At 54.4% G+C, this 27,452-nt stretch overlaps 2 protein-coding genes across 10 annotated transcripts in view; both read right to left on the bottom strand.

Moving 5' to 3' along the window:
* CAMTA1 (calmodulin binding transcription activator 1) overlaps nucleotides 1-27,452 on the bottom strand; it is a 1,003,074-nt gene that overhangs the window by 267,684 nt on the left and 707,938 nt on the right. The window lies entirely within an intron of this gene.
* Nucleotides 1-27,452, bottom strand: part of VAMP3 (vesicle associated membrane protein 3) — a 707,779-nt gene that overhangs the window by 279,216 nt on the left and 401,111 nt on the right. The gene's annotated exons all lie outside the window — the stretch shown is intronic.

Genomic DNA, 27,452 nt, shown 5'->3' with positions numbered 1-27,452 from the left:
AGAGAGGAAATGGTTCCCCAGTTCAGAGGGCCAAGCAAGGAGCTTTCATCGACCTGAAATGAAACGATGCCCAGGAGGCGCTCTGGGCAAGACCAAGACAGGACCCTGGGAACAGGCAGTGCCTGTTACCTCCGGGACTCGCAGGCTTTCCTGGGCGGGTTTAGCCTGGAGGAGCCCTGAGAGGAATTCTGTTCCAGCAAGATCTAGGGAACTCTGGTTTAACGGGCACAGTCTCTTGGTTAACAAAGTCCTAATTAGCAGAAATCTCCCTGACAGACACTTAAATCTGGGGGTAGGAATCTTTATTCCACACCTGGCCGGGGCCTGTGGAGACTCCACGGTGGATCCTTCTTTGCCTGGAAGGAGGCAAAATGTATAGGGTGCTTCTTCCAGTCCTGGGATGCTAACAGGCTTTGCCAGTCCAGGAATCACAGGCCAAGTGTCAAGAGTCCTGACGACCTGACTCGGCTCTGCCTGGCTGTGCCAGGAGGTGTGGGACCCTGCCATGCCCAAGCCGGGTGGACACCAGCTGGTGGTCAAGGCAAATCACTTCGGGGGATGGAACATGGGGCCCCAAAGACGAATGATCTTAGATCGGGCTCTGACGTCACAAGCAATTCATCGCTTCCTCTCCCTACCCTCACCCACATCCCAGACTTGATCCTCCCCACAAAGCCCCCAGAACGCAGCTGCGGGAGTCAAATGAACTCTAACCATCATGATCGTTGAAGACCGAGGCATGACAAAGCCCAGTGGGAAAAACTGCTAAATAATGGTTTGTAGTTTACCCCCCGAAACTCTCCAGATCTTCTACCTCTCACGAGGATGCAGGCTTGCCGTATGGGTGGAGATAGTTATTAGGTTTCTTAATTATTTATAAGTTTGCATCTCTTATTTCTCTGTAGCAACCAAACAAGAGTCTGAGTTTGAGAGAAGGATTTAAACGACGGGGACAGTCATTTAGGGGCAACTGCATGGAGCCCAACAGAGACCTAGGATCCTTTTCTCAGGATAAGAAGCAGGAGAGGGCTTGGCCTGAGTCACCCACAGTCTCGGGATCCCAGCCCCACTCTGAGGGCATAGAGAGCAGGGAAGGGTCAGCGTCCTCTTCCCCAGGACATGGTCAGCTTGCTGATCAAGGCTGCCTGTTTCCTTCTCGTTCCTCCCCTGGCTTCTATCTGGACTAGGCCTCTTGGCCTTTTATTTTTTATTATTTTTTTTGAGACAGGGTCTCAGTCTGTCACCTACCCTGGAGTGCAGTGGCGCCATCTCTGCTCACTGCAACCTCCACCTCTGGAGTTCAAGTGATTCTCATGTCTCAGCCTCCTGAGTAGCTGGGATTACAGGTGTGTACCACCACACCTGGCTAATTTTTGTATTTTTAGTAGAGATGGGCTTTTACCACGTTGACCAGACTGGTCTTGAGCTCCTGACCTCAAGTGATCTGCCTGTCTCGGCCTCCCATGGTGCTGGGATTACAGGTGTAAGCCGCCACACCCGGCCCCTCTTGGCCCTTTGACCTCTGCATCCCCCAGACCCCAGCAGCTACTCTTGGCTCCCCGTTCATAGTTTCAACTCCCTGGAGATGGCCAGAGCCCCTCCATGCCTCAGCCCTCCTGGCAGATGCCTGCAGCTCAGGAGATTGAATTCATTCATATTTCCAGGTGCTGTACATTCTGATGAGGTTCTTCTCCGGATCTCCTGCCCAGAAAAGGATAAATATTTCTGATCTATAGCAAATGTGTTTTCCTTTAGCTAACATCTTGGCAGGCAAGTACACTAATCTCTCAGGAAAATCTAGGGCCTGAATAGCAAGCAGATTTTTTTTCTCCTCTCTGAACAAATAGAAATTCTGAGTTACTTTATTTTTTGAATAGCAGATCTGGAGAAGAATCACAGTCCATTAAATCTGCATCTCTTGAAAGAAAGACCCAGAAGGCCACCTCCTCATCAAAGGCAAAATGAACCCAGTTTGGAAGTGTGTTTAAAATGCATGGGGGAGTGGCAGCCATCCTAAATTACCCCGCTGGCTCTCCCGAGATGGGCTGCAGAGGCCAGCAGGTGGCCTGATAAGCCTGGGAGGCAGAGACGGGGAGTGAAGCCACATGGCCTCATGGGGCTGCCCAGCACTGCAGAGGCCTCAGCAGCATCCCGCCCCCGACAGGTGCCACGTGACCCCCAAGCTGAACACAGAGCACACCCCCACAAGACTACGGAATCCCCCAACAGCCTCATTTCATAGACCTGCATTTCGCCGACTTCTGTAGGATGCGTGTCCAGGAAACCCTTTGAGGGAATCCTAGAGAAGGCGCCCCGAGTTTACAGAGCGGCCAATGTCCCCTCAAGGACAAACATTTCCGCCGAACCCCCTAGTTCCCTGGGGGATGGATGCTGTGCTTTTGAGGAATAAAAGGTCGGAGAAGGATCTAAAGTGTGTGGATCTGTCGTCGTGTGCCTGGTACTGTGCTTGGCACTTTCCTATGTGTGACCGCGCGTGTGTGTATGTTTGTGTTTGTGTGTGTGCGCATTTGTATGTTTGTGTATGTGTGCACGTGCGTGTTTGTAGGTTTGTGTTTGTGTATATCCGCGTGTTTCCACGTTTGTGTGTGTGCGTGCGTGTGCGTATGTGTTTGTAGGTTTGTGTGTGCGCATGTGTGTGTTTGTATGTTTGTGTGTGTGCGTGCGTGTTTGTAGGTTTGTGTTTGTGTGTGCGCGTCGTGTGTGTTTGTGTGTGCGTGTGCGTCTGTTTGTATGTTTGTGTGCGTGTGTGTTTGTAGGTTTGTGTTTGTATGTGTGCACATGTGTGTTTGTAGGTTTGTATGTGCGCATCGTGTGTGTTTGTTTGTGAGTGTGCGTGCATGTTTATATGTTTGTGTGTGTGTGTGTTTGTAGGTTTGTTTGCATGTGTGCATGTGTTTGTATGTGTGTGCAGGTGTGTGTGTATGTGCATGCGTGTTTGTAGGTTTGTGTTTGTGTGCGTGTGTGTGTGTGTGTGCACATGTGCATTTGTAGGTTTGTGTGTGCACATGTGTGTGTATGTGTGTGTATGTGTGTGTGCATACGTGTTTATAGGTTTGTGTTTGTGCGCATTTGTGTGTGTGTGCGTGCAAGTATGTTTGTGTGTGTGTAGGTTTGTGTGTGCGTGTGTGTTGGTATGCTTGTGTGTGCGCATGTGTGTGTATATGTAGGTTTCTGTGTGTGTGTGTGTGCGCGCATGTGTGTATATGTAGGTTTGTGTGTGTGTGCATGTGTGTATATGTAGGTTTGTGTGTGTGTGTGTGTGTCTGCCAGCCCCAAGCAGGGCAGAGCAGGCCCTGGGCCCCTGTAGTGCCTTCCTTTTATCCTGTTCACTGAGAAGTTATGCTTTCTGCCGACTTCACTCTGTAAGCTGAGTTTATCGCCCCGGCCTTCCTTGCAGAGGATGATGGGAAAGATGCCCTACCCAGGAGAACTTGCTTAGCAGCTTCCCAGCTGGGGTGACCATCATGCTCTCGGCAGGGAGGGTGCCCTGAGCCTAGTGGGAGCGTGTCCCACCCTAGACATGTTTCCTCAACTCCACCCTAGAGCCAGGGAGTGGCCTTGAGCCTCCTGTTTAGAAGCTCTAACCAAGCAGGCGACATTCCAACATCCACAATGTGGCCATCAAGACTTCCGGGGTGAGCCGGCCGGAACCACGGACACGGATTCAACAGCAGCATGGGTCTTTGTTTTGTCGGAACACCAAAGCCTCCGCAGAAGGGAGCCCATTAAGTTTGCATTTTCCATCATGGAGCAAGTAAACAAACCCAGAGGAAGCTCTGCCCATCACTGAGCTGGCTTCGCGACAGGAAATGGTATGAGTGACTTCGTTTTTAAACATTATTATCCTCTTGAAAGCAAAAGATAAAGGATGCCTTGGAGCAGCCAAATTGCCTTGGCTCAAAAATCATTTTAAATACCATTTCCTTTAACAAGCCTACTGCCTGGGCAACGGATCAACACTATTCATTTTAACCTTAGTCAGTAGAAAAAAAATCACTGAAGTGCTTGTAATTATTTAGCACTCTGCTTTTTTCCCCGCCCAGATTCGTTAACTAATGACCAAAACAATGAACCCCAAGCCCTGTTTTAAGCAACTGGACAATCGGCAGTACACGCATAACGTTCCGGAACCATCTTCCCTCTGTGTCTACTCTCAACCTGGGTGGGGGAATTCAGGGTTAGTTTTGGCCTTTTCCAGAAAGTGAGAGAAATAGCCTTCCCCTCTATCATTTGTGCTTGTGAAATCACCAGGCGGGGGTGAGAGCTCACCCGTGCCCGCCCTTAAGTGAACAAGCATCGAGAGGCTCCTTGAGAAACCTTATGAACTGGAAAGAGGGTGGGCGGAGTCCCGGCTCTGCCTTGGTGAATGCGGCTCAGGTGATGGCAGGAGGTACATGGAGGCCGGGGTGGTCTCTCAGGGTGCTGTGCAGACCAAACACCATCAGAAAAGCTTGGAGGAGTTCAGATGCGGAGGTAGACCGTGCTAGAGCCTCCTTTTTGTTTTGGAAGGGAACAGAAGGAGTTTCATTCGGTTATTTGCGAACAACAACACTCACACAAGTTCAAAGAAAATGACATTCACAGAACAAAAGCTGAGTCAGTGGATTGGAGCTGGAGTGCAGAGTCACCGGCACAGAAAGAAATACCTTTGCTACTGAAGCCAGAAGTCCTAAACTGCTTTGGGGTTATGTCCTCAGTGTGGAGGCCCAAGGTCTTCCCAGGAAAGAGCATCCTGCCTGAGAGAGGGAAGCACCTCCCACTTTCTGTGTCAGGGAGAGGATCTCGGCCTGACAACCCAGTCAGAGGACCCCTGTGGCAGCAGCACCTTCTAGCACAGACCTCAAAAGGTAATGCACGGTGCCTGGGTGCCATGGCTTCAGGGAGGGGCTGCTTTGTCACCGTTTTTTTTTTTGGTTTTTTGTTTTTTTGTTTTTTGAGACAGAGTTTCGCTCTTGTTACCCAGGCTGGAGTGCCGTGGCGCAATCTCGGCTCACCACAACCTCCGCCTCCCAGGTTCAAGGGATTCTCCAGCCTCAGCCTCCCGAGTAGCTAGGATTACAGGCACATGCCACTACGCCCGGCTAATTTTTGTATTTTTAGTAGAGACGGAGTTTTGCCATGTTGGCCGGGCTGGTCTCAAACTGCTGACCTCAGGAGATCCGCCTGCTTCTGCCTCCCAAAGTGCTGGGATTACAGGCGTGAGCCATCGCACCCGGCCCGTCACTGCTTTTGATAACGACAGTTCCAACTTTACGGAGGGTTCACTGTTGTGTTTTGGGCAGATGGATGCCCACAGCAGTGACCGCACATTCCTAACGGCATCTCTTATGCAAAGCACGTCTCCGCATTGTCCACGGTGCAATCCCATGTGAGGAGGCATAGCAAGGGAAGCTCGGCCCCAGATTCACCGGGAGGACGGGCTGGTTCTGGATGTAGGGAGAAAGAGCTATTTGTTCCCATCGTACTCTGCAACCTTAAATAGGACGCCTGAGTCACTCCTACAGCAGAAAGCAATCGCCTAAGGCAGAGGCTGTGGGGGAGGGCTTCACCTTCAGGACGTCACCGCAGAGCAGGCCTGTGAGATCCAACATCCCAGCGTGGAACATATCCACTGGGATCCAAGTGCGCTCCTGTAACTGCTGAAAGTCACCCCATCTGCCGAGCAGCCAGAAGCAAGCTGATGATGCCAGTAGCCAGTCACCCCGTCTGCTCAGGGGCCAGACATGGAGGAGTGAGGAGGGACATGTCCACCCTCATCTAGGTCATGGGATGTTGGCCGAAGGCCCCGGGCATGGGAACTGCTCGGGCCAGTGGGTGTGGAGGGCTGGACGGGAGAGGAGTGAGGATAGCCTCCACCACTACAGTCTCAGGAGGGCGGGGAGGCCACATGTGTGCCACTTTAACGAGTGTGTATTTACCAAACGGATAAATTCTGAGCAAGGCTTTGCGTTCCAAAGAACTCACCACCAGGTCCCTTGTGAGTCTCCACCTGCCTGGACTGTGAGCTTCCTAAGGGCCGGGTCACCCCTGCAACCCTAGCACCTGGCATGCTGCCTGACCCCTAACATGCATGGATGCCTAAGGAGTGAGTTCCTCCGACACCTGGAGAACGAGATGCAGAGGCTCGCCGGGAGCCCCAGTGCCCTGCCTGCCAATGGCACGCATCTTCTCCAAACACAGCCTCTCTCTGAAGAGCTGCCTCAAATCAGCCATGCCTTGCCCTGACAGCTCTTTCCTTCCCCTGCAAAGACCCTTGAAAGATCTCTTGGCTGTGATTTGATTTGAGCTCTTCTGGAAGGTCCTATAGAGGGCCCCATCTAGGTTGTTGAATCTTCTTCAGCATCTGGAAACAGGGGACAGAAACAAATGGGAGTGTGTCTAGGGGGTGACAGGCATCACGGCCCCCCTCCCAGGCCGGGGCCCATCCGTGGCAAAGGAGGCCCCAGTAATAGCCATCCTGGTTTTCTTGCATGGGAGGCTACGGAGTGTGGTGGCTGCTGTCAAAGGTGACTGAGGTGGGGAGAGCTCAGATTTACCCAGAGGCTCTGTGTCCCTATTTGCAGAGATGTCAGAGCCTATGTGGCACTGGGGGTGGCAGCCTGTGTGGGTGTGCCTGTATGTATACGTGTATGTGTGAATATGTATTGTGTGTGATATGTGCATGGGTATGCGTGTGTATAAATGTGCATGTGTACACGTCTGCAATGTGTATTGTGTGTATATATGTATGTGCATATGTATATCATCTGCATGTGTGTAATGTTAAGGTACATATCTGTATTACATGTGTATATTTATATTGCAAATTACAAGCATTATGTGCATATGTACATGTAGGTATGTGTATGTGTGTACATGTATACATTTATGTGTACTATGAGTATGTATGCATGTGTTTATGTGTATTATATGTGTATGTATGCAAGTGCTTACGTATATGTGTGCATATATGTGTTGATGTGTATATGTGTGTATTGCATGTGTATATGTATCATGCATGTATGTGTATGCATGTTTACAGATGTGTGTGTGCATGTGTATTGTGTGTACGTGTGTGTGTGTGTGTGTGTGTATTGTATGTGTGTGTGATGGGATGGGCAGAAAGGCTGGGCAGAAATAGGCTGAGTTGTCATCCCTGATCCTAGCCCCTTCCAGGGTCCCTTTGCTCCTCGGGGCTCCAGGAGTGAAGTTAGGGGTAATGAGGACTCTTTGGAGCCAGTGGGGTGCCAGACACCAGGGTCTGGAGCCATCCCTGGCCACTCCAGGCCTCCATTCCACATCCTACCAGGAGCACCCACACTTGGCCCAGCCTCATAGCTGCTCCAGCTCCCCCATCCAGGCGCTGCTGCTGGAAAGGTTCTGGTCACCTGAGAGCTCTGGGGCTCAAGCACCTAGAGAGACTCTAGAGAGATTGCAGAGAGATTCTAGAGAGAGATTCCAGAAAGGCTGCAGAGAGATTTTAGAGAGACACTCTTTTTTTTTTGAGACAGAGTCTCGCTCTGTTGCCCAGGCTGGAGTGCAGTGGTGCGATCTCTTCTCACTGCAAGCTCCACCCTCCGGGTTCATGCCATTCTCCTGCCTCAGCCTCCCGAGTAGCTGGGACTACAGGTGCTGCCATCACGCCCAGCTAAGTTTTTTGTATTTTTAGTAGAGATGGGGTTTCACCGTGTTTGCCAGGATGGTCTTGATCTCCTGACCTTGTGATTCGCTCACCTCGGCCTCCCAAAGTGCTGGGATTACAGGCGTGAGCCACTGCCTCTGGCCGAGACAGATTCTAGAGAGACTCTAGGGAGAGATTCTAGAGAGATTCCAGAGAAACTCCAGAGAGATTCTAGAGAGACCCAGAGATATTCTAGAGAGACCCAGAGATATTCTAGAGAGTTTCCAGAGAGACTGCAGAGAGTAGATGGGAGGAGTCTCAGAGAAAGGGAAGGGAGAGCCCCGGCTTCAAAGGCAGGTGGGCTTTTCCTGAGAGGCTGTGTGGGAGGTGGCAGCAAATGACCACCACTCCAGGGAATGACTAAGAAGCTCCCAGCAGGGCTTGCGTCCTGAGGCAGAGCTGTGACGTGAGCAACTGAGGGGCTCAGCAGAAACAGCAAAGAACCTGGACGGAGACGAAGGTGATAGAGGAGATCAGGGTAAAGGACAAACAAGGGCGCGGGATCCCTTCCTCTGGGGGGTGATAAGAATGCTCTGGAGGCCAGGCGCGGTGGCTCATGCCTGTAATCCCAGCACTTTGGAAGGCCGAGGCGGGCAGATCATGAGGTCAGGAGATCGAGACCATCTTGGCTAACAGTGAAACCCCGTCTCTACTAAAAATACAAAAAATTAGCTGGGCGTGGTGGCGGGCACTTGTAGTCCCAGCTACTTGGGAGGCTGAGGAAGGAGAATGGCGTGAACCCGGGAGGTGGAGCTTGCAGTGAGCAGAGATCGCACCACTGTACTCCAGCCTGGGAAACAGAGTGAGACCCCATCTCAAAAAAGAAGAAAAAGAAGAAGAATGCTCCAGAAAGTGCAGCCTTTGGGGACACTCAGTTTCTTGTAGTCCTTGTCCCTCTACTCTTCAGTCAAGAAGTCAGCACCTGCTGTGAGCCAGGCCCTATGCAGGACAAGAGAGCCGAGAAGGCACCGCATCCTCAGCCTCGCCTGCAGGCTGCAGCAGGTCCAGCATCTGAATGGGATGCTGGAGATCTAGGGCCGGTCCTCCATGGATGTCCAGACAGAGCTGGCCCTAGGGTGGAAATCTCAGGAGGTGCCCAAACACTCAGCCATGAAGACGAATGCCATTGCAGTGCAATATTTTAAAATATCAAAATTAATCCAAAAATCCATGATGAACAAAATATCAACATTTTAAATAAAGACAGGGTCAGTCTGACTGATTTCTCCCTTTGCCTTAAAGCTTTGGTGTGGCTGGGCATGGCCCCAGAGCTGGGGTGGGGCTTGACCCTAAGTGAAGGTTTCCTACCCCAAAGTGCTGCCTTCTCAGTTCCCCCTTGGTGGCCAAAACTCTTCGCTCCACAGTTAACTGAGGAGCTTGAAGAGTAGCCGATAACCGCTGAGGGGCCTTCATGCATTTGCTACAGGAAGGGAGGAACATGGGACGCACAGATGGGAGAGAGGCCGGCTGCGGGTCAGAAAAGAGCCCCTGCTATCAAGAGCATCTCTGCTCATTGAGTATCTGCTACGTGCCGTGTATCACGCTAAGTGCTTCACATTTGTTAGGGATTTTCCCCTCCCAACAAGCCCTCGAGGCAGGTGCTATTCTCATCTCCATTGTACAGTTGAGGAAGCTGAGGCCCAGAGAGGCTGAGGTTAAGCCACTTCCCTAGAGAAGTCAGAGGCAGAGCTTGGATGTGCTGGGAGGGCAGACTGGGGAAGCCCCCGCTTCTGTATCCAGGGCGTTGCTCACAGGGCTTTTCAGAGGCAGGATCTTGCCTTAGATCCTGCTTGGGGAGGTGGAGCTCCTGGGAGGAAAGATAAGGTTCACCCGAAGTGTCCTTTTGACCATCAAAGTGGAACCCGCCAGCGGCACTGCCACGACCCTGAGGAAAGGTGCACTTGGGTCATCCCACGCATGGGAGAGACAGGGAGCCTGAGATTAGCTATGCCTTAGGTCTGAGGGAGCTGAGCTGCAGCAACAGGGGACAGAGACCACCCTGGAAGTCAGGTCTCAGAGGCCCAAAGCAGGCCCCCGTCAGCCTTGGAAATCTCCATGGTGACAGATGACTTGCCCCAGGGGAGGCTCAAGAGGGAGACCCTGCCTTTCATTCCTTAAGATGTGGGCATTATCAGTCTTGGCCGGAAGTAGAGAGGCCCAAACAGGTCCTATGAGGTTGGACGTGCAGAGGCAATACAAGAGTGGGTTGTTGGAGCTGGCCTGTACTGACTTATGAAAGCAGCCTGGTACATTCTTGAGAATTTTGCAATGGATGTGATGATCTTATGTTGGTAGCTTGAAGTCAGCTATAGTGGCGGTATGCATTTTTTTTTTCTCCTGGAGAGCTGATTGTTAGGCATTTACCAGCATAGCACTGCTTTATAGGACAAAATCTGAACACCTATGAAAATCTGGCCATTCTGCAATCTGTCACACTGAATTGAGGGGCAGTTGCGTGTCTCTTCCTGAAAGAGGCAATCATCATCTCAAACAGCAGTTACATGCAAATGTCACTTCTTGAGCTGGGAAAGCATGGTCTGTTTCTGGCAGTAGAATGATCTTTTATCTAATTAAGCTCAACTTGGGCTAATGTTGTGAGCGTGCACTCTCTGATCAGACACCAACAGCTGGCGGCTGACGTGCATGCCGGGGTGGCCTGAGAAGCTGGCCTGGAATGTTAAAAATGCTGTGGGTTGCCCACCATTTCTACTGAGAGGGAAGTCTCAGAAAGAGCCCCGGCCATGCAGTCAGGAAGTTGGGGTTCAAGCCCAGCTCTTCTGCCAAGTCATTGGGTGTCGCTGTATAAGTCATTGGCCCGCCCTAGGTGACAGCTTTCCCATGCAAAGCAAGGCACTGGGCCGGATGGTTTCTGAAGTCCTGCCTGGCCTGGTAGGGAAGGGGCAGAGCCACTGTGATTCAGTGGAAGGAGCTCTCCCGGACTCACCCAGGGGCCCAGAGGCTGGCAGGGTCCCAGCAGTGGAAGATCCTGCCAGTGACTCTGGCAAGGAACGGCAGCCCCAAACCCCAAGCATGCTGGATTCTCTCTGCTGTGGACCTCAGCCCGGCACTGCCCATACTACTTCAAGTTCAGAATTATGGCTTTGGCTGAAGAGGTGCCATGCCCAAACCCTTTCACCTTCCCCAGCTGCCCCTAAAGGCAGCTGATTCTGGAAAACCAAGAGCGGCATGTGGCGGGGAGCATGAGCGGCTGTCAGGAGGGGGATGGGGATGGGGCCTCCTTCCCCTCTCCCCTGTGGCAGCAGGAGTGACTGCTGTGACACACCCTGAGAGATGAGGCACGATGGACACATGGGTGACAACTGGCAACTGCAGCTATGTAATGCGCGCATAAGGGCCGTGGCTTTCAGGCTCAGAAGTCAGGGGACACAGGGAGGCCATCAGCCAGGAAAGGGTGGGGGACTGGGGGTGGGCAGCCAGAGAAGATCTTGCTGCAGAGTTTTGAATCCAAGCCTTTTGGAGGCAACAGAAGGGGCTGGATCTAGGTCCGGGCAGCTCTGGGGACAGTCCCAGAGTCGCCAGGGCAGGCATGGCCCACGGTGAGCACGGGCTGGTGCTTGGCCAAGGTCTTTGGCCGTGAATGCTGGAAGCAGAGGCCTGGTGGGTCACAGTGTGCGACTCAGCTGATGGCCAGAGAGGGGAGAACCTAGGACAGGGGCTTTGTGGGCCCAGCTTGGCACAGGTGGCTCTATCAGGGGTTATCATGTGGTTTTGTAACAACACAATGGTCGTGACAACAGCCACAGTTGTTATCTGAGTGCTGGTCTGTGTCTGACCCTGTGCAAAGTGCTTTAAAAATTCTGTGGATGAGGAAACTGAGCCCCCGGTTATGGGTTAATTAGCCTGAGGTGACACAGCTCCACGTGGTTGAAGAAGTGGGATTAGAACCGGGGTCAGTGTGAACACCCAGGCCCTGGCCTTGCGGCTGCACCAGAACAGCCCTTTCCAGGCCTCCTGGGCAGAGGCTCAGTCTCCTGGGACTGGGGGTCAGCCTGGGTCAGGCTGGTGAGCCCCCCAAGGGAAGGTGGGCCTGAGGTGGGCAGCCCCTGAGCCAGGTACTCACCCACCTACCCACACCAGGTCCACCCTGGGTTGGGCTGGTGATGGCCCTGGGGCCCCAGGCCATGCTGTGCAAGTGGCTGGGTTTGATCTCTCTTGCTTGGTGAGGCTCAGAGTGAATGCTGGGTCTACGATATTTTAGCCCATGATGAAGTCAGCACTTACTACCTATGAGGGTAGTAAGTGCAGGGCCAAGGTGGGGTTCCTCCAGTGTCCCTGGCCAAGGGTCAAGGTGGGAATAAAAATGAGAGAAAGGTCCTCTGCCCCAGGAGGGAACAGGCCCAGGAGGTGTTTGGAGCTCAGGGCCAGGTCAGGGGCCAGCCCACTCCAGGAGGTGCCCCTGGAGTCCTGCCACTGCCTGTGGGCTGTGTTCTCCAGCTCCCTGTGCACCTGAGGAGACCTCCCGTCAGCAGAAAGGTGAGGTTTCCCTCCCTAGCGTGGGGTGAGACTCTCTCTGCAAACCCCTCCCCGCCCCAGGCTACTGCCCTGTCCTGGGGTCAGCAAGACGCCAGCTCTCAGCCTCCAGGACGCTGAGCCCCAGTAGCCTGAGGTCAAGGGGGAATCCTCCAGCCCCTGCTCTGGTTCCCAGCTGGTACCCCTGCCCAGAGGCTTTTACAGTTCACCCCGGGAGAGGAAGGGAACTTGCTTCTTCCCAGTGGCTTTGGCTGCGATCTGAGAGGGCTGCATTCCTTGTCTCTGCCCTTCCTCGGGGTGGGGAGAAGAGCTCCCTGAGCTGAGGGTCTCCCTCCGGCCCAGGCTCCCAGGCTGCAGTCTGTGGCTGTGGTGGCTTCTTGTAGCTGCCATGGGCTGCTCTGCGCCAGATGTTAGATCCAACTCAACATCCCTTCTTAATGCAGAATTTGCATCTTAAACTTCTCGTGGCTGAAGCAGGACTCCTGATTTCCTCCCTGAGCTCTCTTCCTCCAGTCTGACTGCAATGACAGATCTCCAACCATGCAGCCCTCCTTCATGCCTCTCTTTCCCTCACCGCCTCTTTCCTGCTTTCAAATATGTCCTGATCCTGCAGGGGGCTGGCGGATTCCCCGTTGACCTCGGGCTGCCGTGGTCCAGCTTCCTGAGAGAGGCTGAGACATATTTAATGCAGACGGGCTGGCTCGGCCTCCTGCCTGGAGCTCTGCAGCCCTCTCAGGCTGTGCAGGTGGCCCCAGTTGGCTGGCACCGGCTCCAGGCTCACCCTGGGACAACATGGGGTGGAGCCTGGGCACATTTACAGCTCTCATCACTCTGACTGAGAGGAGGTGTTGCCAGAGCCCCTGCATCAGAGACCTGAGCTGGAGACTTTCCACAGGGGTCGCCTGCAGAGAAACTGAGGGCACAGAGAGGGCAAAATGAGACCCCATGGGAGCTCATTTCTTTGGAACCGACAGTGTTTTTCTGAGAACTTGGTCTCCAAACTAAGAAATATTTTAGCAATTCAGGATCAACAAACATTTCTGCCCTGAATTTCCTTCTCAATCCTCCAAGCTAAACTCATAGAGAATTCTCATGCCTCGGGTCCCCAGGGTCACCCTTTCTGGGCATTCCAAAGACTGTCTGATGCTTCAGTTCTGCCCACGCTACAACCAGTTTAAACTGCATCTCTAAAGAGCATGCCTTCTCCCTCTTCAGGAGGAGGAGGCAGGCGGGGACACACTGCGGGGAAAGCACATCCATCTGGGGGTCTTTACCGAGTGCTGGTGCTTGCGCTCTTGGGGGCACAGCTGGACCTAGGGGCAGCCATGGGAGAGCCTGAGAGAAACTCCAGGAAGCAGTGACCTGGCCCTGCCCTCAGGAAGCCTGGTCCTGAATGGGTGGACGCCATTCACATCTATCCAATAAACAAGTACTTATGTGCCAGGCATGGCTCCAGGCACTCCAAATGTAGCAGTGAACAAAACAGATAATGCTCCCGACCCTATGGAGCTTAAGTTTGAAGGACGGGGCTGGGCTTGGGGGGATAGACAAGGCATAAATAACACAGTGGGGCAGCAGCAACATGATGGATGGCAAAACACGATGTGGAGTGAAAGAAGCCGACTATATACCCGAGCGCATATACCACAGGATTCCAGTTCTACGAAGTTCTAGAACAGAAAAAAAGAACCTACAGTGAAGAAATCAGAACAGTGGTGACCTCTGGGAGTGCAGTGGGGACTGACTGCAAAGGGACATGTGGGTGCTTTCTGGGGTGATGGTGATGTTCCAAATCTTGATGTGGGCTTGGGGTATGACTGACACATGCATCAATCGAAACTCATCAACTAGTGCACTTAACATGTATGCGTTCAATTGTTTCGCCATGTATAAACTCTACTTCAAAAGCAAAAAAGAGAACTGTATGCAAATATTGAACTTTGGTTAATCCTTTGCACCTTGAAAGACTTGGGGGAGGTGTGCTGTGGCAGCTGCTTACTTTGAAATACTTGAAAAATTGCTGGATAGGTGGAACACATAAGTGATCAAACGATATGGTCAAATGTTAACGGTAGAATCTGGGTGGCAGGTGTATGGGTGTGTGTACAATTCTCTCAATTTTCTGTATATCATAAACATTTCATCATAAAATGCCGGGGAGCGGGGAACAGAGGGGCTTGCCAGAGAGTGAGGGAACATTAGATGGAGTGTCAAGAGGGCTTTGATGTGGAGTTGAAAGTTGAAACGAGACCTGAATCTTAGTGTCAACCATGGAAGGTCCAGGGCAGCCTCCAGGCAGAGGGAGGAGCACGTGCAAAGGCCCTGAGGCAGGAAAGGACCCGATTCTTTGAGGAGAGAAAGAAGCCAGTACGGCTGGAGAGTGAGCAGGGAGAGGAAGACCAAGGTCAAGGGTACAGGTCTTCAGAGGTCACGGTAAGGTTTTGGACATTAAGTGCTGTGGGGACTTCTTGAACTGCCTGAAGCATGAGGGTGATGTGATCTGATTTGAGATTTAAATGGGTGCCCCCACTGCTTTGTGGAGAGTGCAGCACAAGCTAAGAAGGAGGGACTCCAGCTCTGGGTAGGAGGGAGCCATGGCTTAGGGTTGGGAAGCAGAAGACAGGGAGAGAAGGAGGTGGGTTCAGGACATATTTTTGAGCAGGAAAGAGGCAGTGAGGGAAAGAGAGGCATAATGGAGGGTTGGCTTGAGCCTCTGCATGGATGGAGAGCCATTGTTGCTCTAAGGCAGGAGGAAGAGCAGCTTGGGGAGGAAACCATCATGGGTCCTGCTCTAGCCATAAGAAGTTGGACATGCAGATTCTGCATTAAGAGGGGATGTTGAGTCGGGTATAAAGTCTGGTGCACAGCAGTGAGGGAGGGGGCAGATACGAACGTGGGAGTCACTAGCGTACGGTTGGCACTGGGGCCATGGGGCTGGATGAAAGGATCCCAGGAGAAAGTGTAGACAGAGAAGAGAAGGCTTCAGCAGCTCAGGGATAGTCCAGCATCAGGAGGCTGAGCAAGAGGGACTGCAAAGAACAGGCAGGAGGGAGACAGCTGGGGAGGTCTCAGCAGCAGGGAGCATTCATAAGGAGGGAATAGCTGCCTGAAGGGGTGCCGCTGGGAGGCCAGGAAACATGAGGATGGCACAGTGACCTGCCGGTATAGCAAGGCAGAGGTCATTAGTGACCTCTTCAAGAGCCTCATCAGGGCCTGGAGGAGAAGGAAAGCTGGAAGGAGCAGGGGGAGGAGAGGAAGAGACGGGACCTAGGGGCGAGGACATCTCTCTCTCTCTCTCACACACACACCCACACACACTCTCTCATATATGCACATGCAGGCACTCACACACATGCAAAAACACACACATGCACACATACATGCACTCATACACACATACACTTACAAATGCACTCATACACACATGCACTCACACGCACACACATGCACTCACACACAAGTGCACACATATGCACTCACACGCACACATATGCACTCACATGCACATACACATGCACTCACACACACACAAGGAACACACACAGGCACTCACACACAAGCACACATGCACATGCATGCACTCACACACAAGCACACACACACGGACGTACTCACACACATACTCAACACATGCACACACACTCACACACAAGCACACACGCACTCACATGCACACACACACGGACACATGCACTCACACACACACACACATATGCACTCAAGCACACACAAGCACACATGCCCTCACACACATATGCACACACATGGACACATGCATTCACACACTCATATGGACTCACACACGGACATACACATGCACTCACACTCATACACATTCACACACATGTACACACATTCACATGCATACACACTTGTGCACTCATACACTGACATACACTCATACACACATTCACACACATGCACACACATACATCTTCTGCGGGAGGCAGAACACTGAGCCGAAGGGAAGCTGAACGCACAGGAGCATGTGGCTACATGAGTTCGGTGGCTGTCAGCTGGTGGGGCTGCTCTGGCAGAAGCAGTTAAGGGACAAGGTAGAGAGGCAGAATTGCAGGGACAGCAAAGAAAGACACGAGGCAGGATGGCTTGGCATGCTGGGAGGTGGCCTAGGTTCCAGGGCCTTCAGGCTTGGGATGCCTGCTGAGCTGGGCTAAGCTGGGCTGAGCTGGGCTGGGCTGAGCTGGGCTGGGCTGGGCTGGGCTGGGCTGGGCTGGGCTGGGCAGGAGGCTCGCCGGCACCAGCACATCTCACATGGCAACCCAATGAGGCCTGGGGAAGACACCCTGGGCTCATGGCTGCCTTCTCCCAGCAGCCAGGTGGAGTGAGAGGACAGCTCTGTTGATATTCCCCATCACCTAGGGGGACCCTGGCATGTCTGGAAAAAGAGCAGAAAATCACCCAGGACGTCCTGCCCATTTTGGGGTGGCGATAGGGATGCCTAGAAGCCTCCTTCAGGCCCTCCCCGATCCCGACTCCAGCAGGAAGGCAGGAGAACTGAGAGGGAGGCTTGTGGAGCAGTGACGCCTGTGTACAGCTGTGTGTACCTGCGGGTACCTGGGCAACCTGTGTACACCTGTCTAGCCAAAACCATTTGCCAGGAGTCTGAAGCGGGTGGTGTGTCTCCCGTGGGAATACAGAACCTGCATCCCGAGAGCCACTGAAATATTAACGGTGCTAAAAGTGGTGATGACACCATGTCATGGGACTTCCCTATTGAGCTAGAGTCTCTGACACACCCACGCAGACCAACGTCACCAGCTGGGTGCGGCTGGAGGCCCAGAAAGCTGCTGACGTCCACACACAGAACGGGTCACCCACGGCCCACGTTTTCCACTACATTCTATGCCACTACGTCTGGATTTCACTCTTTGCCCTTTGAATCACTTCAGAGGCAAAAGAGAAAGTGATTCCTTGAGGCAAAGTTTTGTCTTTTGCTTTGGAAACTATAGTCTCCCTTTTGCTCCAAAGGAGATTAGAATATTAAGGACACAATGTCAGCTGAAGATTACATGAAAAGGATAATTAAACAAAAGCCCCATATTATAAGCCATCTAGAAGGGAAATTAAGCAGCTTCTGCATTCTCCGCATCTTTGAAGGATGTTTTTAGAGGGGGGCAGGAATTGTTTGGCTTGATAAATAAAGATAGTAACCAAACTGCATTGCCCATTGTTCTGGCTGTATATGAAAAGCGATTGTTTAGCCAAGCTGACAGCACACGCCGTGGAGGCACAAACCCCTCTGCCGACGGAAGGATTAAGAGACTGACAAGTTCTGGATAATAAGACTAATTAATAATTTCCATCTCTAAGGAACTGCGGCTCCGGCAGCTTCATCCTTCCTCTCTCCCAGTCAAGCCTGGGCAGCCCAGTCCCTAAGGGCTGAGGGACAGAGGAGCGTTGGCAGGCCAGGCCAGGAGAGGTCCTGGTGGCAGTCACAGTGGGTGGTGTGGAGCAGAGGGGTTGGGGGAGGGTGGCATGCAGGAGACAACTGCCAGAAGGCGGAGCTTCCATCTCACTCAACCAGACACCAGATTCCCGCCTGAGGCTGCGAAACAAATGAGTTCTGTTCCTAATCACACAGTTGCATCTCACAAGCCTAGCGTTTTGCCGTTTGCAAGGTGGGCAGGATAGGACCTTCTCAGGGGACCCTCTTCCCTGACCACTGCTACTCCCACCCGCCCAATCCCCTAGAGTAAAAGCTGCTGGAAAGGGTGGGGTGACAACAGCCACCGCTTCCCAGGGGGCTGCTGAGTCCAAAAGACCTCTGTGTGTCTTAGCTCAATTCATCCTCCCATTCAGCTCAGGAGGGAGGCATTTTATTTTATTTTACCAAAAAGGGAATAAGGTTCAAAGAAGTTGATTCAGTTGGCCACAGTCACTTGGCTCATAAGGGTGGAGATGGACTCAAAACCTTTGGCTCTGGTGCTCCCACGTAGGTGGCCAGGAGGAACTCTCCTGATGCCCCGAGGTCTCCCCTATACTCAGTACCCACCCGTCCACACGGCGGGAGCAGAGGGTGCCACCTCCCCAGAGGGCTCTGGCCGCATAGCAGACGTTGGCCACTGCAGTCTGCAAGGTGAAGGGTGAGCAGGGGGGCCTGCAAGGGGACCTCTGAGAAAGCCGACTGGATGTCCTCCTGTTGCCCAGTCCCCAGACGTGGGGAGGGGTGAAGGAAGGAATCAGGAAGAGGGAATCTTCTAGAAAATGCCCAGTGACTTTCCCCAGAGAGGATAATGGCTGTTTTGGGAGCCCTGCCGTATTTTTTGGAGGCTTCAGGTGGGTACAGCAGTGGCCTTGGCATCGTAAATTGCAATCAAGCAAAGATGTCTGAGCAGGAAATACCATCCACTCTGCCGTGCAGCCTTGGCAAGGGTCCTGAAATCTTAATGGAATTGAGCAATTTTTTGCATAGCACCGTAAATTCCCAGGGTCTACCTTATCTCCTCATCACGTTATTCAAGGGACATTAAATGGAGAAAGATGTGGAAGCTGCCAGCTAGAATGAAGCCAGACCCAGGAGGCAGCTCAGGAACCCTCTGGCTGATACAACCTTTCATCCTCAGCTCTCTTTTCCAAAACCCGCCCCTCCCCAGCTGCGGGAGGGCTTTGCCGTTTACTAGTCCAGACGAAGCTTTCGAGGCGGCTTCTAACACCAGGGCTGGGTTTCCATCCCTGCCCTGCAGCTTCCGGACTAAGTGAGTTTCTCAGTGTCACCATGGTCACTCCCGCCAGGGTTTCCTCCTACCTGGGGCACCGCTGGAGTCCTGGCCTCCCTCACACCCCCTTGCCCTTCTCCTAATTATCTAATGGCACAAGCGTCTGCTGGGTTCTTGTCTTTCCTGCAGGCTCCGTGAAGGGAGCTGGTACTGAGTCTTCAGCCAGCCTTCCCTCTGCATGGCGAGGGCTGCAGAGGCCCGATGTGAAGCACAGACCCAGCCTCCTTTCCACATACTGACAGTGACTAAATGCTGGCCTCACAGGCAGGCCAAGCGCTTGCCCACAGCCTTCGATGACTATTGTTATTGCTCCTGATGACAGGATGAGGATGGTCACTGCTGTCACTGTCAGCTGGGGGAAGCTTGCACGGCCACGCTGAACCTGCATGCCCTGGTCTGGTGAGGCTCTTCCTGTCCTGCTCTCTTCTGAGCCCAGCAGAGAGACAGGAGGAGTCCAGGCCCTTCCCCATGCTCCCCTCCAGATCACCTGGCTGGTGCTGGTGCTGGGACACCTGTCCTGAGGGCCTTTTCCCAGACAGCCCTGTGCCGGGTGAGGTATGTGGAACTGGCTCATGGGAACTGGGATCCCTCAAGTGGTCTTGTTAGTCTCACTGGGCACTTAGCACTGTGACCCATGGTTGCCTCATGTCAGAGGGTATGGAAACTCCCCCTCCCCTCCATCCTTCAACTTTGGGCTCACCTCCTCCAGGAAGCCTCCCCTGACCACCCGGCCTATTCTGTGTCTCCTTCTCTGGATTCACTGTCTTGACCAGCTTTAGGGACCACTGACTAGGCTAGGGTCAGAAATGGCTTTGAAGCCACATGGTCCTCCACCTGCTGTCCATGCTGGGATCCACCCCAAATGTCAGGGCTTGGCCACTCCTGTCTCTGCTGCCGAGTTCCAGCTACCCCTTGGAATGGAGTGGGCTGGCTCAGTGTCCTCTGCCGAGGCCCACGCGCTCTGGGGCGTGCCTATGGTCAGCTCAGCTGTGGCAGCCAAGGGTGTGGAAGAAAGGCCCCATCAGATTCCAGCCTCACAGGGACGCCCAGGGCCAGGTCAGGGGAATCTCGGGGTTTATGTCAGGGTCGGTCAACCTCTCTTTCGCCCTTCTTGGCATCGGGACTGGCCCCTGTGAAGCCAGCACATCCAGGCTCGGGAAGCTGCTCTTCCTTCTCATCTCTGTTCACTGCACATGTGTGCCCCTGGGCCTGTGGCCGCCGTGGCCTGGGAGCTCCCCCAGGACAGGGACCATGTCGGTTTAAAGTGCCTGGACCACGGCCCTGCCTACCCTGTGTCTTCTGGAGCCCCTTATTCTTGTCCTGACCCTCAGTTTCTTCTTCTGTGAAACACTGGGACGAACTCACCCCAGCCCTTTCCTTCCCGAACTCATCCCAGCCCTTTCCTTCCCAGGGTAGCTGTGAGAACCAAAAGCCAAGCCCTGAAGTTCCTGATCAAGCGCTCAATGGTTGTCACCCATGGCCAGGGCTGCGGTCTCCTGAACCACGCACGGTGGTGAGCATGTGTAGGGGGACGTCACCCATGGCCAGGGCTGTGGTCTCCTGAGCCACGCACGGTGGTAAGCATGTGTAGGGGGACCTCAGCATCAGCCACGTCCCCACTCTTGGTGACTGAGGGTAACACATGGTGCTTATAAGACCAAAGACATCAGGACTGGGCTGTGGGATGGTGCACAGATGGTCTGGCAGGCCTGGGGCACCTTCTCCTCCCTGCTGACCCCAGGTGTGGAGGCCTGGACACCTCAGGAAGCAACTTGCTTCCTTTCCTTGAAGCACATGGGTCCAAATATCCTCTTTGGGGCAGAGTGTCAGTCAGCCTGACAACAATGCCTCCTGTTGCTCTCATCTCCCCCCAGCCAAGCCTCATTTGGTGGGAGCCGTGGAGCCTTGCCCCAGCGACGGGTGACGGTGGAAGCCCCAGGTACAGAGCCAGTTCCATCAGGCTTTATTTCCCAGCCACTTCTATTTCACCCTGATGAAACATAAAAATGGTTACTGAGCAAAAAGCTCAGGTATTTTTTATGAAGCTATAATATTCTCCATTTTAAGAAAGATTTTTTAAAAAGAAGAAAGAAAAAGAAAGAAAGAAACGATGTACTCTTAAGCTAGTTTGTGCATCCCAGAGATGGCCTGCTGGAGAAGAGCCCAGCTCACCCGAGTGGAGAGGTCCCCACCACCAGCAGGAGGCCACGGGCTGAGGGGCGAGCGCGGCCATGCTCTTCCGGGTGTCCCACTTGGCCTGCTCACCGAGCTCACCACCAGGGCAGTCCTTCCTGAGGGCTGCAGGGCATGGTCCTGTGGGGAGGTGCGGAGGGGCTACACTTTTGGGGAGACACTTGGGTTGCCAAAATGCTGTTCATTCTCCAAATAGATATCAAGTCTGTTGGGTGGCTGAGGGACATTTATTGCAATGACAGCACCACCATGGCGTAGCCTCGGCTCCCTTCTCTGTCCGGGCTGCAGAAGATGGTGGTATGAAGGGTGGAGAGGTTGCCTGTGCCAGTAGGGCTCCTGCCCGGCTCATGCTTTGGGAGGGGCTGGCTGGGCCTAGCTCAAGCCCGCTGGGAGAGAGAAAGCGGAGGTGGGATGCTAGGGATGGGGTGGGGATGTCACAGATGCTTTCTCCAGGATTCAGGATGTCAGCTTACAGGTCTGCCTGGTGCTAGCAGCACCAAGCTGTCATCTGTGGGATGCGTGCCCTGTGCCAGGAACTGGGTGACATTTTAAATGCATGGCATCAATGCCTCAACAGCCTCTGTAGTCCGTGCTACTGCTGGCTCCATTTTATGGATGAGCAAACTGAGACTCAGAGAAATTAGATAGACTGCCCAGAATCACACAGCTAATAGCTGCTGCTTTGCTGTTGGCTCCATTTTATGGACGAGCTAACTGAGACTCAGAGAAATTAGACAAACTGCCCACTGTCACACAGCTAATAAGTGCTTCTTTGGGTGATCCTAACCTCACTATTTGATGGGTCTAAACCCTACCCCACACAGAAGGCTGATGGCGCCCATCCACTCACCCAGTGTTCAGGGGGTGGACCCGGAAGGGCAGCCTCCTGTGTGGTTGCAGCGGGCAGGAGCTGGTGTTCAGGGACCCTGCAGGATGCCTAGACCTGACACAGCAGCACGCTTTGGTGCTCCGAGAAGAGACATGCTCTGAGGACCCTTTTTGGGGAACCAGAGGCAGTCAACTCAGAGGGCCCATTGCATTCCACAGCCAGGTTCTGGTGTCAGTGGCGATAAATATACACTAATGCCCCAGTGTGGAGCTGGGCTCATCTCAGACCCACCATGAGATGCCACGGTCCCTGGAGCCGGGCCAGGAGGGCTCACAGCCTGCTCTCTTCTCTGCTGGCTGGGGGTGCCTGGGACTCAGTTGCCCTCAGGGACCTGCAGGGCCTGTCCCTCTAAAAGGATTCTTCAGCAGTGAGGGGCCCCACGGCCCCTCTTGAGGGCTGCAGCAGGAAGGGAGGACTCCCTGGGGGCACGCCTGGGCTGAGGCCTACAGGGCCTGTGTCTGGGGCAGAGGCTGAAATGGCTGTTGGCTGCAAAGTCTCCAGAACAAGGAGCAGAAGTAGCTTCTCTGGGGCCTGAATATGGAACTCCAGAGGCTGTAGCAGCCTGGAGAGGCCACTTGCTCTCCTCCTCCTCCTTGGGAGAGCCCCAAGCCTAGGCGCTAGGACTGCTGGTCCCTCTGCCATGGAGCTGCCCAGCCCCAGCTGTTCCTCCTATGGGCCAAAGGGCTGAGGACGCCAATGGGACCTGCTCTGGCTGGAGAGATCCATGTTCTGGCTGACTCTGCAGGACTCCCATGGAGGGCAGATGGCCTGGGGCAGGAGTGGAAACGGGGTGTCTCCCCCAGGGCCTCTCGCTGCAGTCTTGCCCTCCTCCCCTCTCTGGGAACCACCCTAGGAAACCCTGCTCTCAGCCGGAGGGTGGACAAGAAGCTGACCACGCTGGGGACAGAATACCCACTGATCTGGGGATCTGGGGCTTCAGCTCTCCCCTGTGAACCTGGTTTCGGAGTCCCAAGCCTTGTGGGGAAGCCTGGATCCCACCTGGAGGCAGCCCCATCGAGAAGGAATCTTATTCCTCTCCTGGGGGGTGGTGAGTTCCAGGTAAAGGCACTTTCGCTCCTGGACATGGGGGCCCTTTGGGGCCAGGACAGCCTGGAGCGAACCCCATGGTGAACTGGCACTGTCCCCGTCCCAAGTCCCCACTCAGCAGCACCAGCCACAGAGGCTGCCATGGGTGGGCTCTGTTCTGGCCACAATGCCTGTGGTGCTTAGTCTCATGGCGCCTGCTCTAGGGGGTGATGGCACCCCTGTGCCCTGCACCCACTACTTCTAGGGGGACCCAGGGCTGGCAGAGGCTCATGCGGGGGCAGCAAGCAGAGAGCGTCCAGGCTGAGGTCCCAGCAGCTGTCCCACTTTTTGGCTACTTCCGTGATCTGTGACAAGGTGCCCAATCTCTCTGATTCTCAGATGCCTCATCTATAAACAGGGGTGACGGTGGTGCCCCCACGGGAGGCAGCGGAGGGCAGCGATGATTGCCCCCTATTGACTGAGCAACTGTGGAGCTTCTCGGAGCCTGTTTCCTCCGAGGTGGAGTGCGGTGTGCGGTGGAGGCTCACTGCCAGCCAGGAGCCAGGACCAGAGGCGGCCGGCGGCATGGTCACTGCTACTGGTGCTCAGCGAGGTCCAGGCAGAGCTGGAATCCAGCTCCTCAGACTCCGAATCCAGGGTCCCCCCGAGGAGCTCAACTCCTAGAACTCAGGCCCAAACATCTTCCTGTTCCAGTGATTTGGGAGCCCCGGCCTGCACTGCCACCCTGTCCTGTGGTCTCCAAGGCCCCAGGGTTCCCCGTCTCCCTGAAACCGTGCTCTTGCCCCCACAGGCTTGGTCTGTGCTGCCAGCGTGGGCCAGGAAGGACCCCCCGCTGCCTCCACCCAAGCAAGCTGGGCTTGGCAGCCAAGCAGCCCCGGCCTGGCAATGGCAGCCATGCGGGGACACACCCCCACTTCACTGGAGCTCGGAAAGCAGTCATTAAGCATTTTAGAGGACAAGGGCACAAAGAAAAACACTCATTAGAAGCAGAAATAGTTTCCAAATGAGCCATACAGAATCTGCAGGGAAGTCTGGCCTGGAATGGGGGCCTGGTCCCCTGAGGGGGCAGGCAGAGAATGCAGAGAAGGATGGAAGGTGGAGGACCTGGAGAAAGGGGCACACGGGAAGTCAGGGGGCCCTGAACCTCTGCTGCCTACCCCTCGAAACCATCAGAAAATGCCAAACAGGAGGGACTGCTCTGTCTGGCTCACCCCTTCATGCCACCTCCACCTCACGAGGCTCAGGGCCCAGTGGCTGCAGTGATACCCACATCAGGCAGTAGGGGCAGAGGCCAAGGCATCAGGAGAACGGAGCACTGCCCGCTCCTCCCCTGCCTGCTGGGTGACCTGGGCCTGGCCCTGCTCTCGCTGGGTCTCAGAGACCCTTCTAGAAAATGCACTGGGCGGGCTCAGGGGAGCCTGAAGACCCTGTCAGCTGTGACACACAGAGCCCCCAGCAATGCTGAGGATGTGTGCCACCAGCAGAGGGGAAGAGATGGCCTCCTCCAGGTCATGGCTCTGGCCCTGCCCAGCTGGAGTGGACTGAGCTCAGGTCATCTGGTCCCTCCCCAGCTGTCCTGGTGACCTCACATGGTGCCCGCTGGTCATGCCAATGGTTTTATGCATCTGTGGGCCAAACGGGCTTTAGTGCCCTGCCTGTGAGAGGCTTCCTGCCTGTCTCCTTGCTCATAGCCTAATAGAATATTTGTCAGCAATGAAGAGATGGGGAGGGAGGGAGAACAGGACAAACAGAAAGGCAGAAAGAGACAGAGAGCCTAAAAGACAGACAGACAGACACAGAGAGGTTAGCACCCTTTCCTGAAAGCCCAGCTACTCAGAAGCTTACGTGCCACGTCAACTCGGGCCCTCCTCTGTAAGTCTTGGCACCAACCCTGAGCGCCAGGCCCCGAGTCTGCGAGGCCTGCCCATTCCTGCTCCGGGGTGCACAGGTCACCACAGCAGAACATGGCTCTCCCAAATGCTGGCTCCTGCCCTGTGGTGGCTGTGGCTCTGTGCTGGGCACTCAGGGGAGACAGGAACGCATGTGTCTCCCTCGGGGAGTTAACTAGTTGGAGAGGAAAACCCAGGCCAACGTAGGCAGACATGCCCACTAAGTGCGAAGTGGCCTTGGGTAACATCAGCTGGAGCATCTCAGAGGGCAGGAGTGAGTTCACGGTGGGCTGGCAGGAGGCAGCCACTGAACTGAGGCTACAAAGGTGGGGCAGTGGGTGCTGTTCCTTGGAGAAAGTCTCCTTTTTCCAGAAGCACCTCTTCCTTCCCTTCCTCCCTCCCTCCTTCCTCCAATGCCCTTACCTTTCTAGAAGGCTCACCCCCTGCAGGGGACTGAGAGAGCATAGTCAGCCCATCACTCCCTTTCCTAGTGCCTCCTGCATTCAGAGGACCAGGCTGGCTCGGGGCTGGCATCTGAGCAGCCTCCTTCCTCAGCTCCCACCATGGGCGCTGTCCTGACACCTTGGACCCCACCTAATCCTTTTTCTTGGTAATTGGTGTCAGAGACAAACTTGAGCCAATTTCCATCTGAGCCAGTATCTCATGGCTTCTTTCCTATTTAACATCAGAGAAATTAAGCCTGGCCACGCCGTCATTATCCTGGTGTTGTAATTAGCACCAGAACAAATTGCCCTGAGCGGCACCGGCTGCCGCATTGGCTCTGGGCTCCGAGCAGGACGTGCGTTGTGCTCATTGCTTTGGCCTTAGCTCCTTAACCTCCTCCTGCCCCGCACAGACCCGGGGAGCAGGAGCCCCCACACCTGTGTTCACTCCCTCTTTGTGATCTGATCACAGAAACAAGTCTGATGCTGGAGGACACGGAGGAGAGGGACGGGGAGGGATGGCTCCCCCGGGCTCAGGCAGAGAAGATGAAGAGGCCCCAGCTCGGCCATGAAGAAGCCTGGTCCTGCCATCCCAGCCTTTGGGGAGACTCCGGCTTCCCCGCCAGCTGGGAGGTAACGAACCAGACACCCATGAATCAGTCCAGGTATATCTCCAGCATACGGAGGCCGGGACACAGGAGCGCCAGTGAGGGAGGGCGCGGGCAGAGAGCAGGATCCCTCCCCTCGCCTGGCCCGAGGAATCTAGGAGGGGCCCGGAATGAGCAGAACGGAGCTTGGGAAGTCAACAGCTCAGACCTCGTGGCTGCCCAATGGTGTCTGATTCCAGGAAAGTAAATTTAGTGGAATTAAAAAGCCACAAGAGCATGATGGAATGAGGGGAGGCAGGCGGAGGCGTGGGCGCAGGAAAAAAGGCCTGGAGGAGCGGGTGGCTGGGCTGCTGGCAGGATGCCAGCTTCCAGGGGCTGCCCCGACAGGAGGGCAATGGCTGAAGAGGTGTTCTGACCAGGGGGCATGAAACCAAAAAAAAGGAGAAGGGCAGAAACCAGACCCACGGGGCTGCAGGCCCAGGAAGGCGTGAACAGGGCTGCAGGCTGCACTGGATAAACGGTGTTTCTTGGGAAGCCAGAGTTTGTCCCTGGGGACTCAGGGACGGGCTATGACTCTGACTCAACCGCCAGAACTCTGGCCTCGGGTGGAACCCCACCCTTCATCGGGTACAGGAGAAGACCCTCTGCACAGGGGTGGAACACCTTAGGATCAATTCCTAGTAACAAGACCCCGAAAGCCTTATCCCATGACCATGTGACAACTCCCCTTGTCAAGGACACAGGTCTGAGCAGTTAGAAAAGCAGGTGCTAGCACGTCAGCCTCCAAGGGAGGCAGAGCCAGGGAAACTGATGACAGGGTAAGGTATCAGGAAGCAGCCTCTGCAAATCAGCACATCCCTGGACGGTCTCGGGCATCATTGGCTACTGAACTTGCTGAACCACAGACAGCTATTTCTGGGAACTGAGGGAGAACGGAAAGGGTTTGGAGGCTGGGGCTGGGCAGAGCCAATGGATAGAGAGCCTTGTCTAGGCTGAGCCCCGGCCTCCACCTCGAGATGACTCCGGCCCTGTGGGTACCTTCCAGACCAGCTCTCCTGGAACCATCAGCCTCTCTGCACTCCATGGCATGTGTGACTCTTTTCTCCCTGAGCTTGTGTCATAGCGTTGGGCGACTTGCTTCCCCAGCTGCCAGGCCCCTCCGACACCCCCGCCGGGTCAGAGAGATCCTTAAACCATCAAGGCCCAGGGATTTGCTGTCTTGAACAACAGAAAGTAGAACCATGGTGGGAAAGGCCTCAGGCAGCAACTCCTGGGTAGAGGCAACAGTGAGAACTTGGGGTGACAGAGGCAGGCCATGGGGAATGGGTTCTACCAAGAACAGCTGCAAATCAGAGGATGCATTTTGAAAAGGACCTATGTCTAGTCCGACTGCATGGATCCCTCAGACCTTCCCGCCCACACGGCAGGCAAGACAGCTGGCAGACGACCTCCAGAGGGCAAGAGGCCAGGTGGG

This window comes from Macaca thibetana, chromosome 1 (assembly GCF_024542745.1).
Source record: "Macaca thibetana thibetana isolate TM-01 chromosome 1, ASM2454274v1, whole genome shotgun sequence".
Lineage (NCBI taxonomy): Eukaryota > Metazoa > Chordata > Mammalia > Primates > Cercopithecidae > Macaca > Macaca thibetana.
This window is presented reverse-complemented; position numbering and strand designations above follow the sequence as displayed.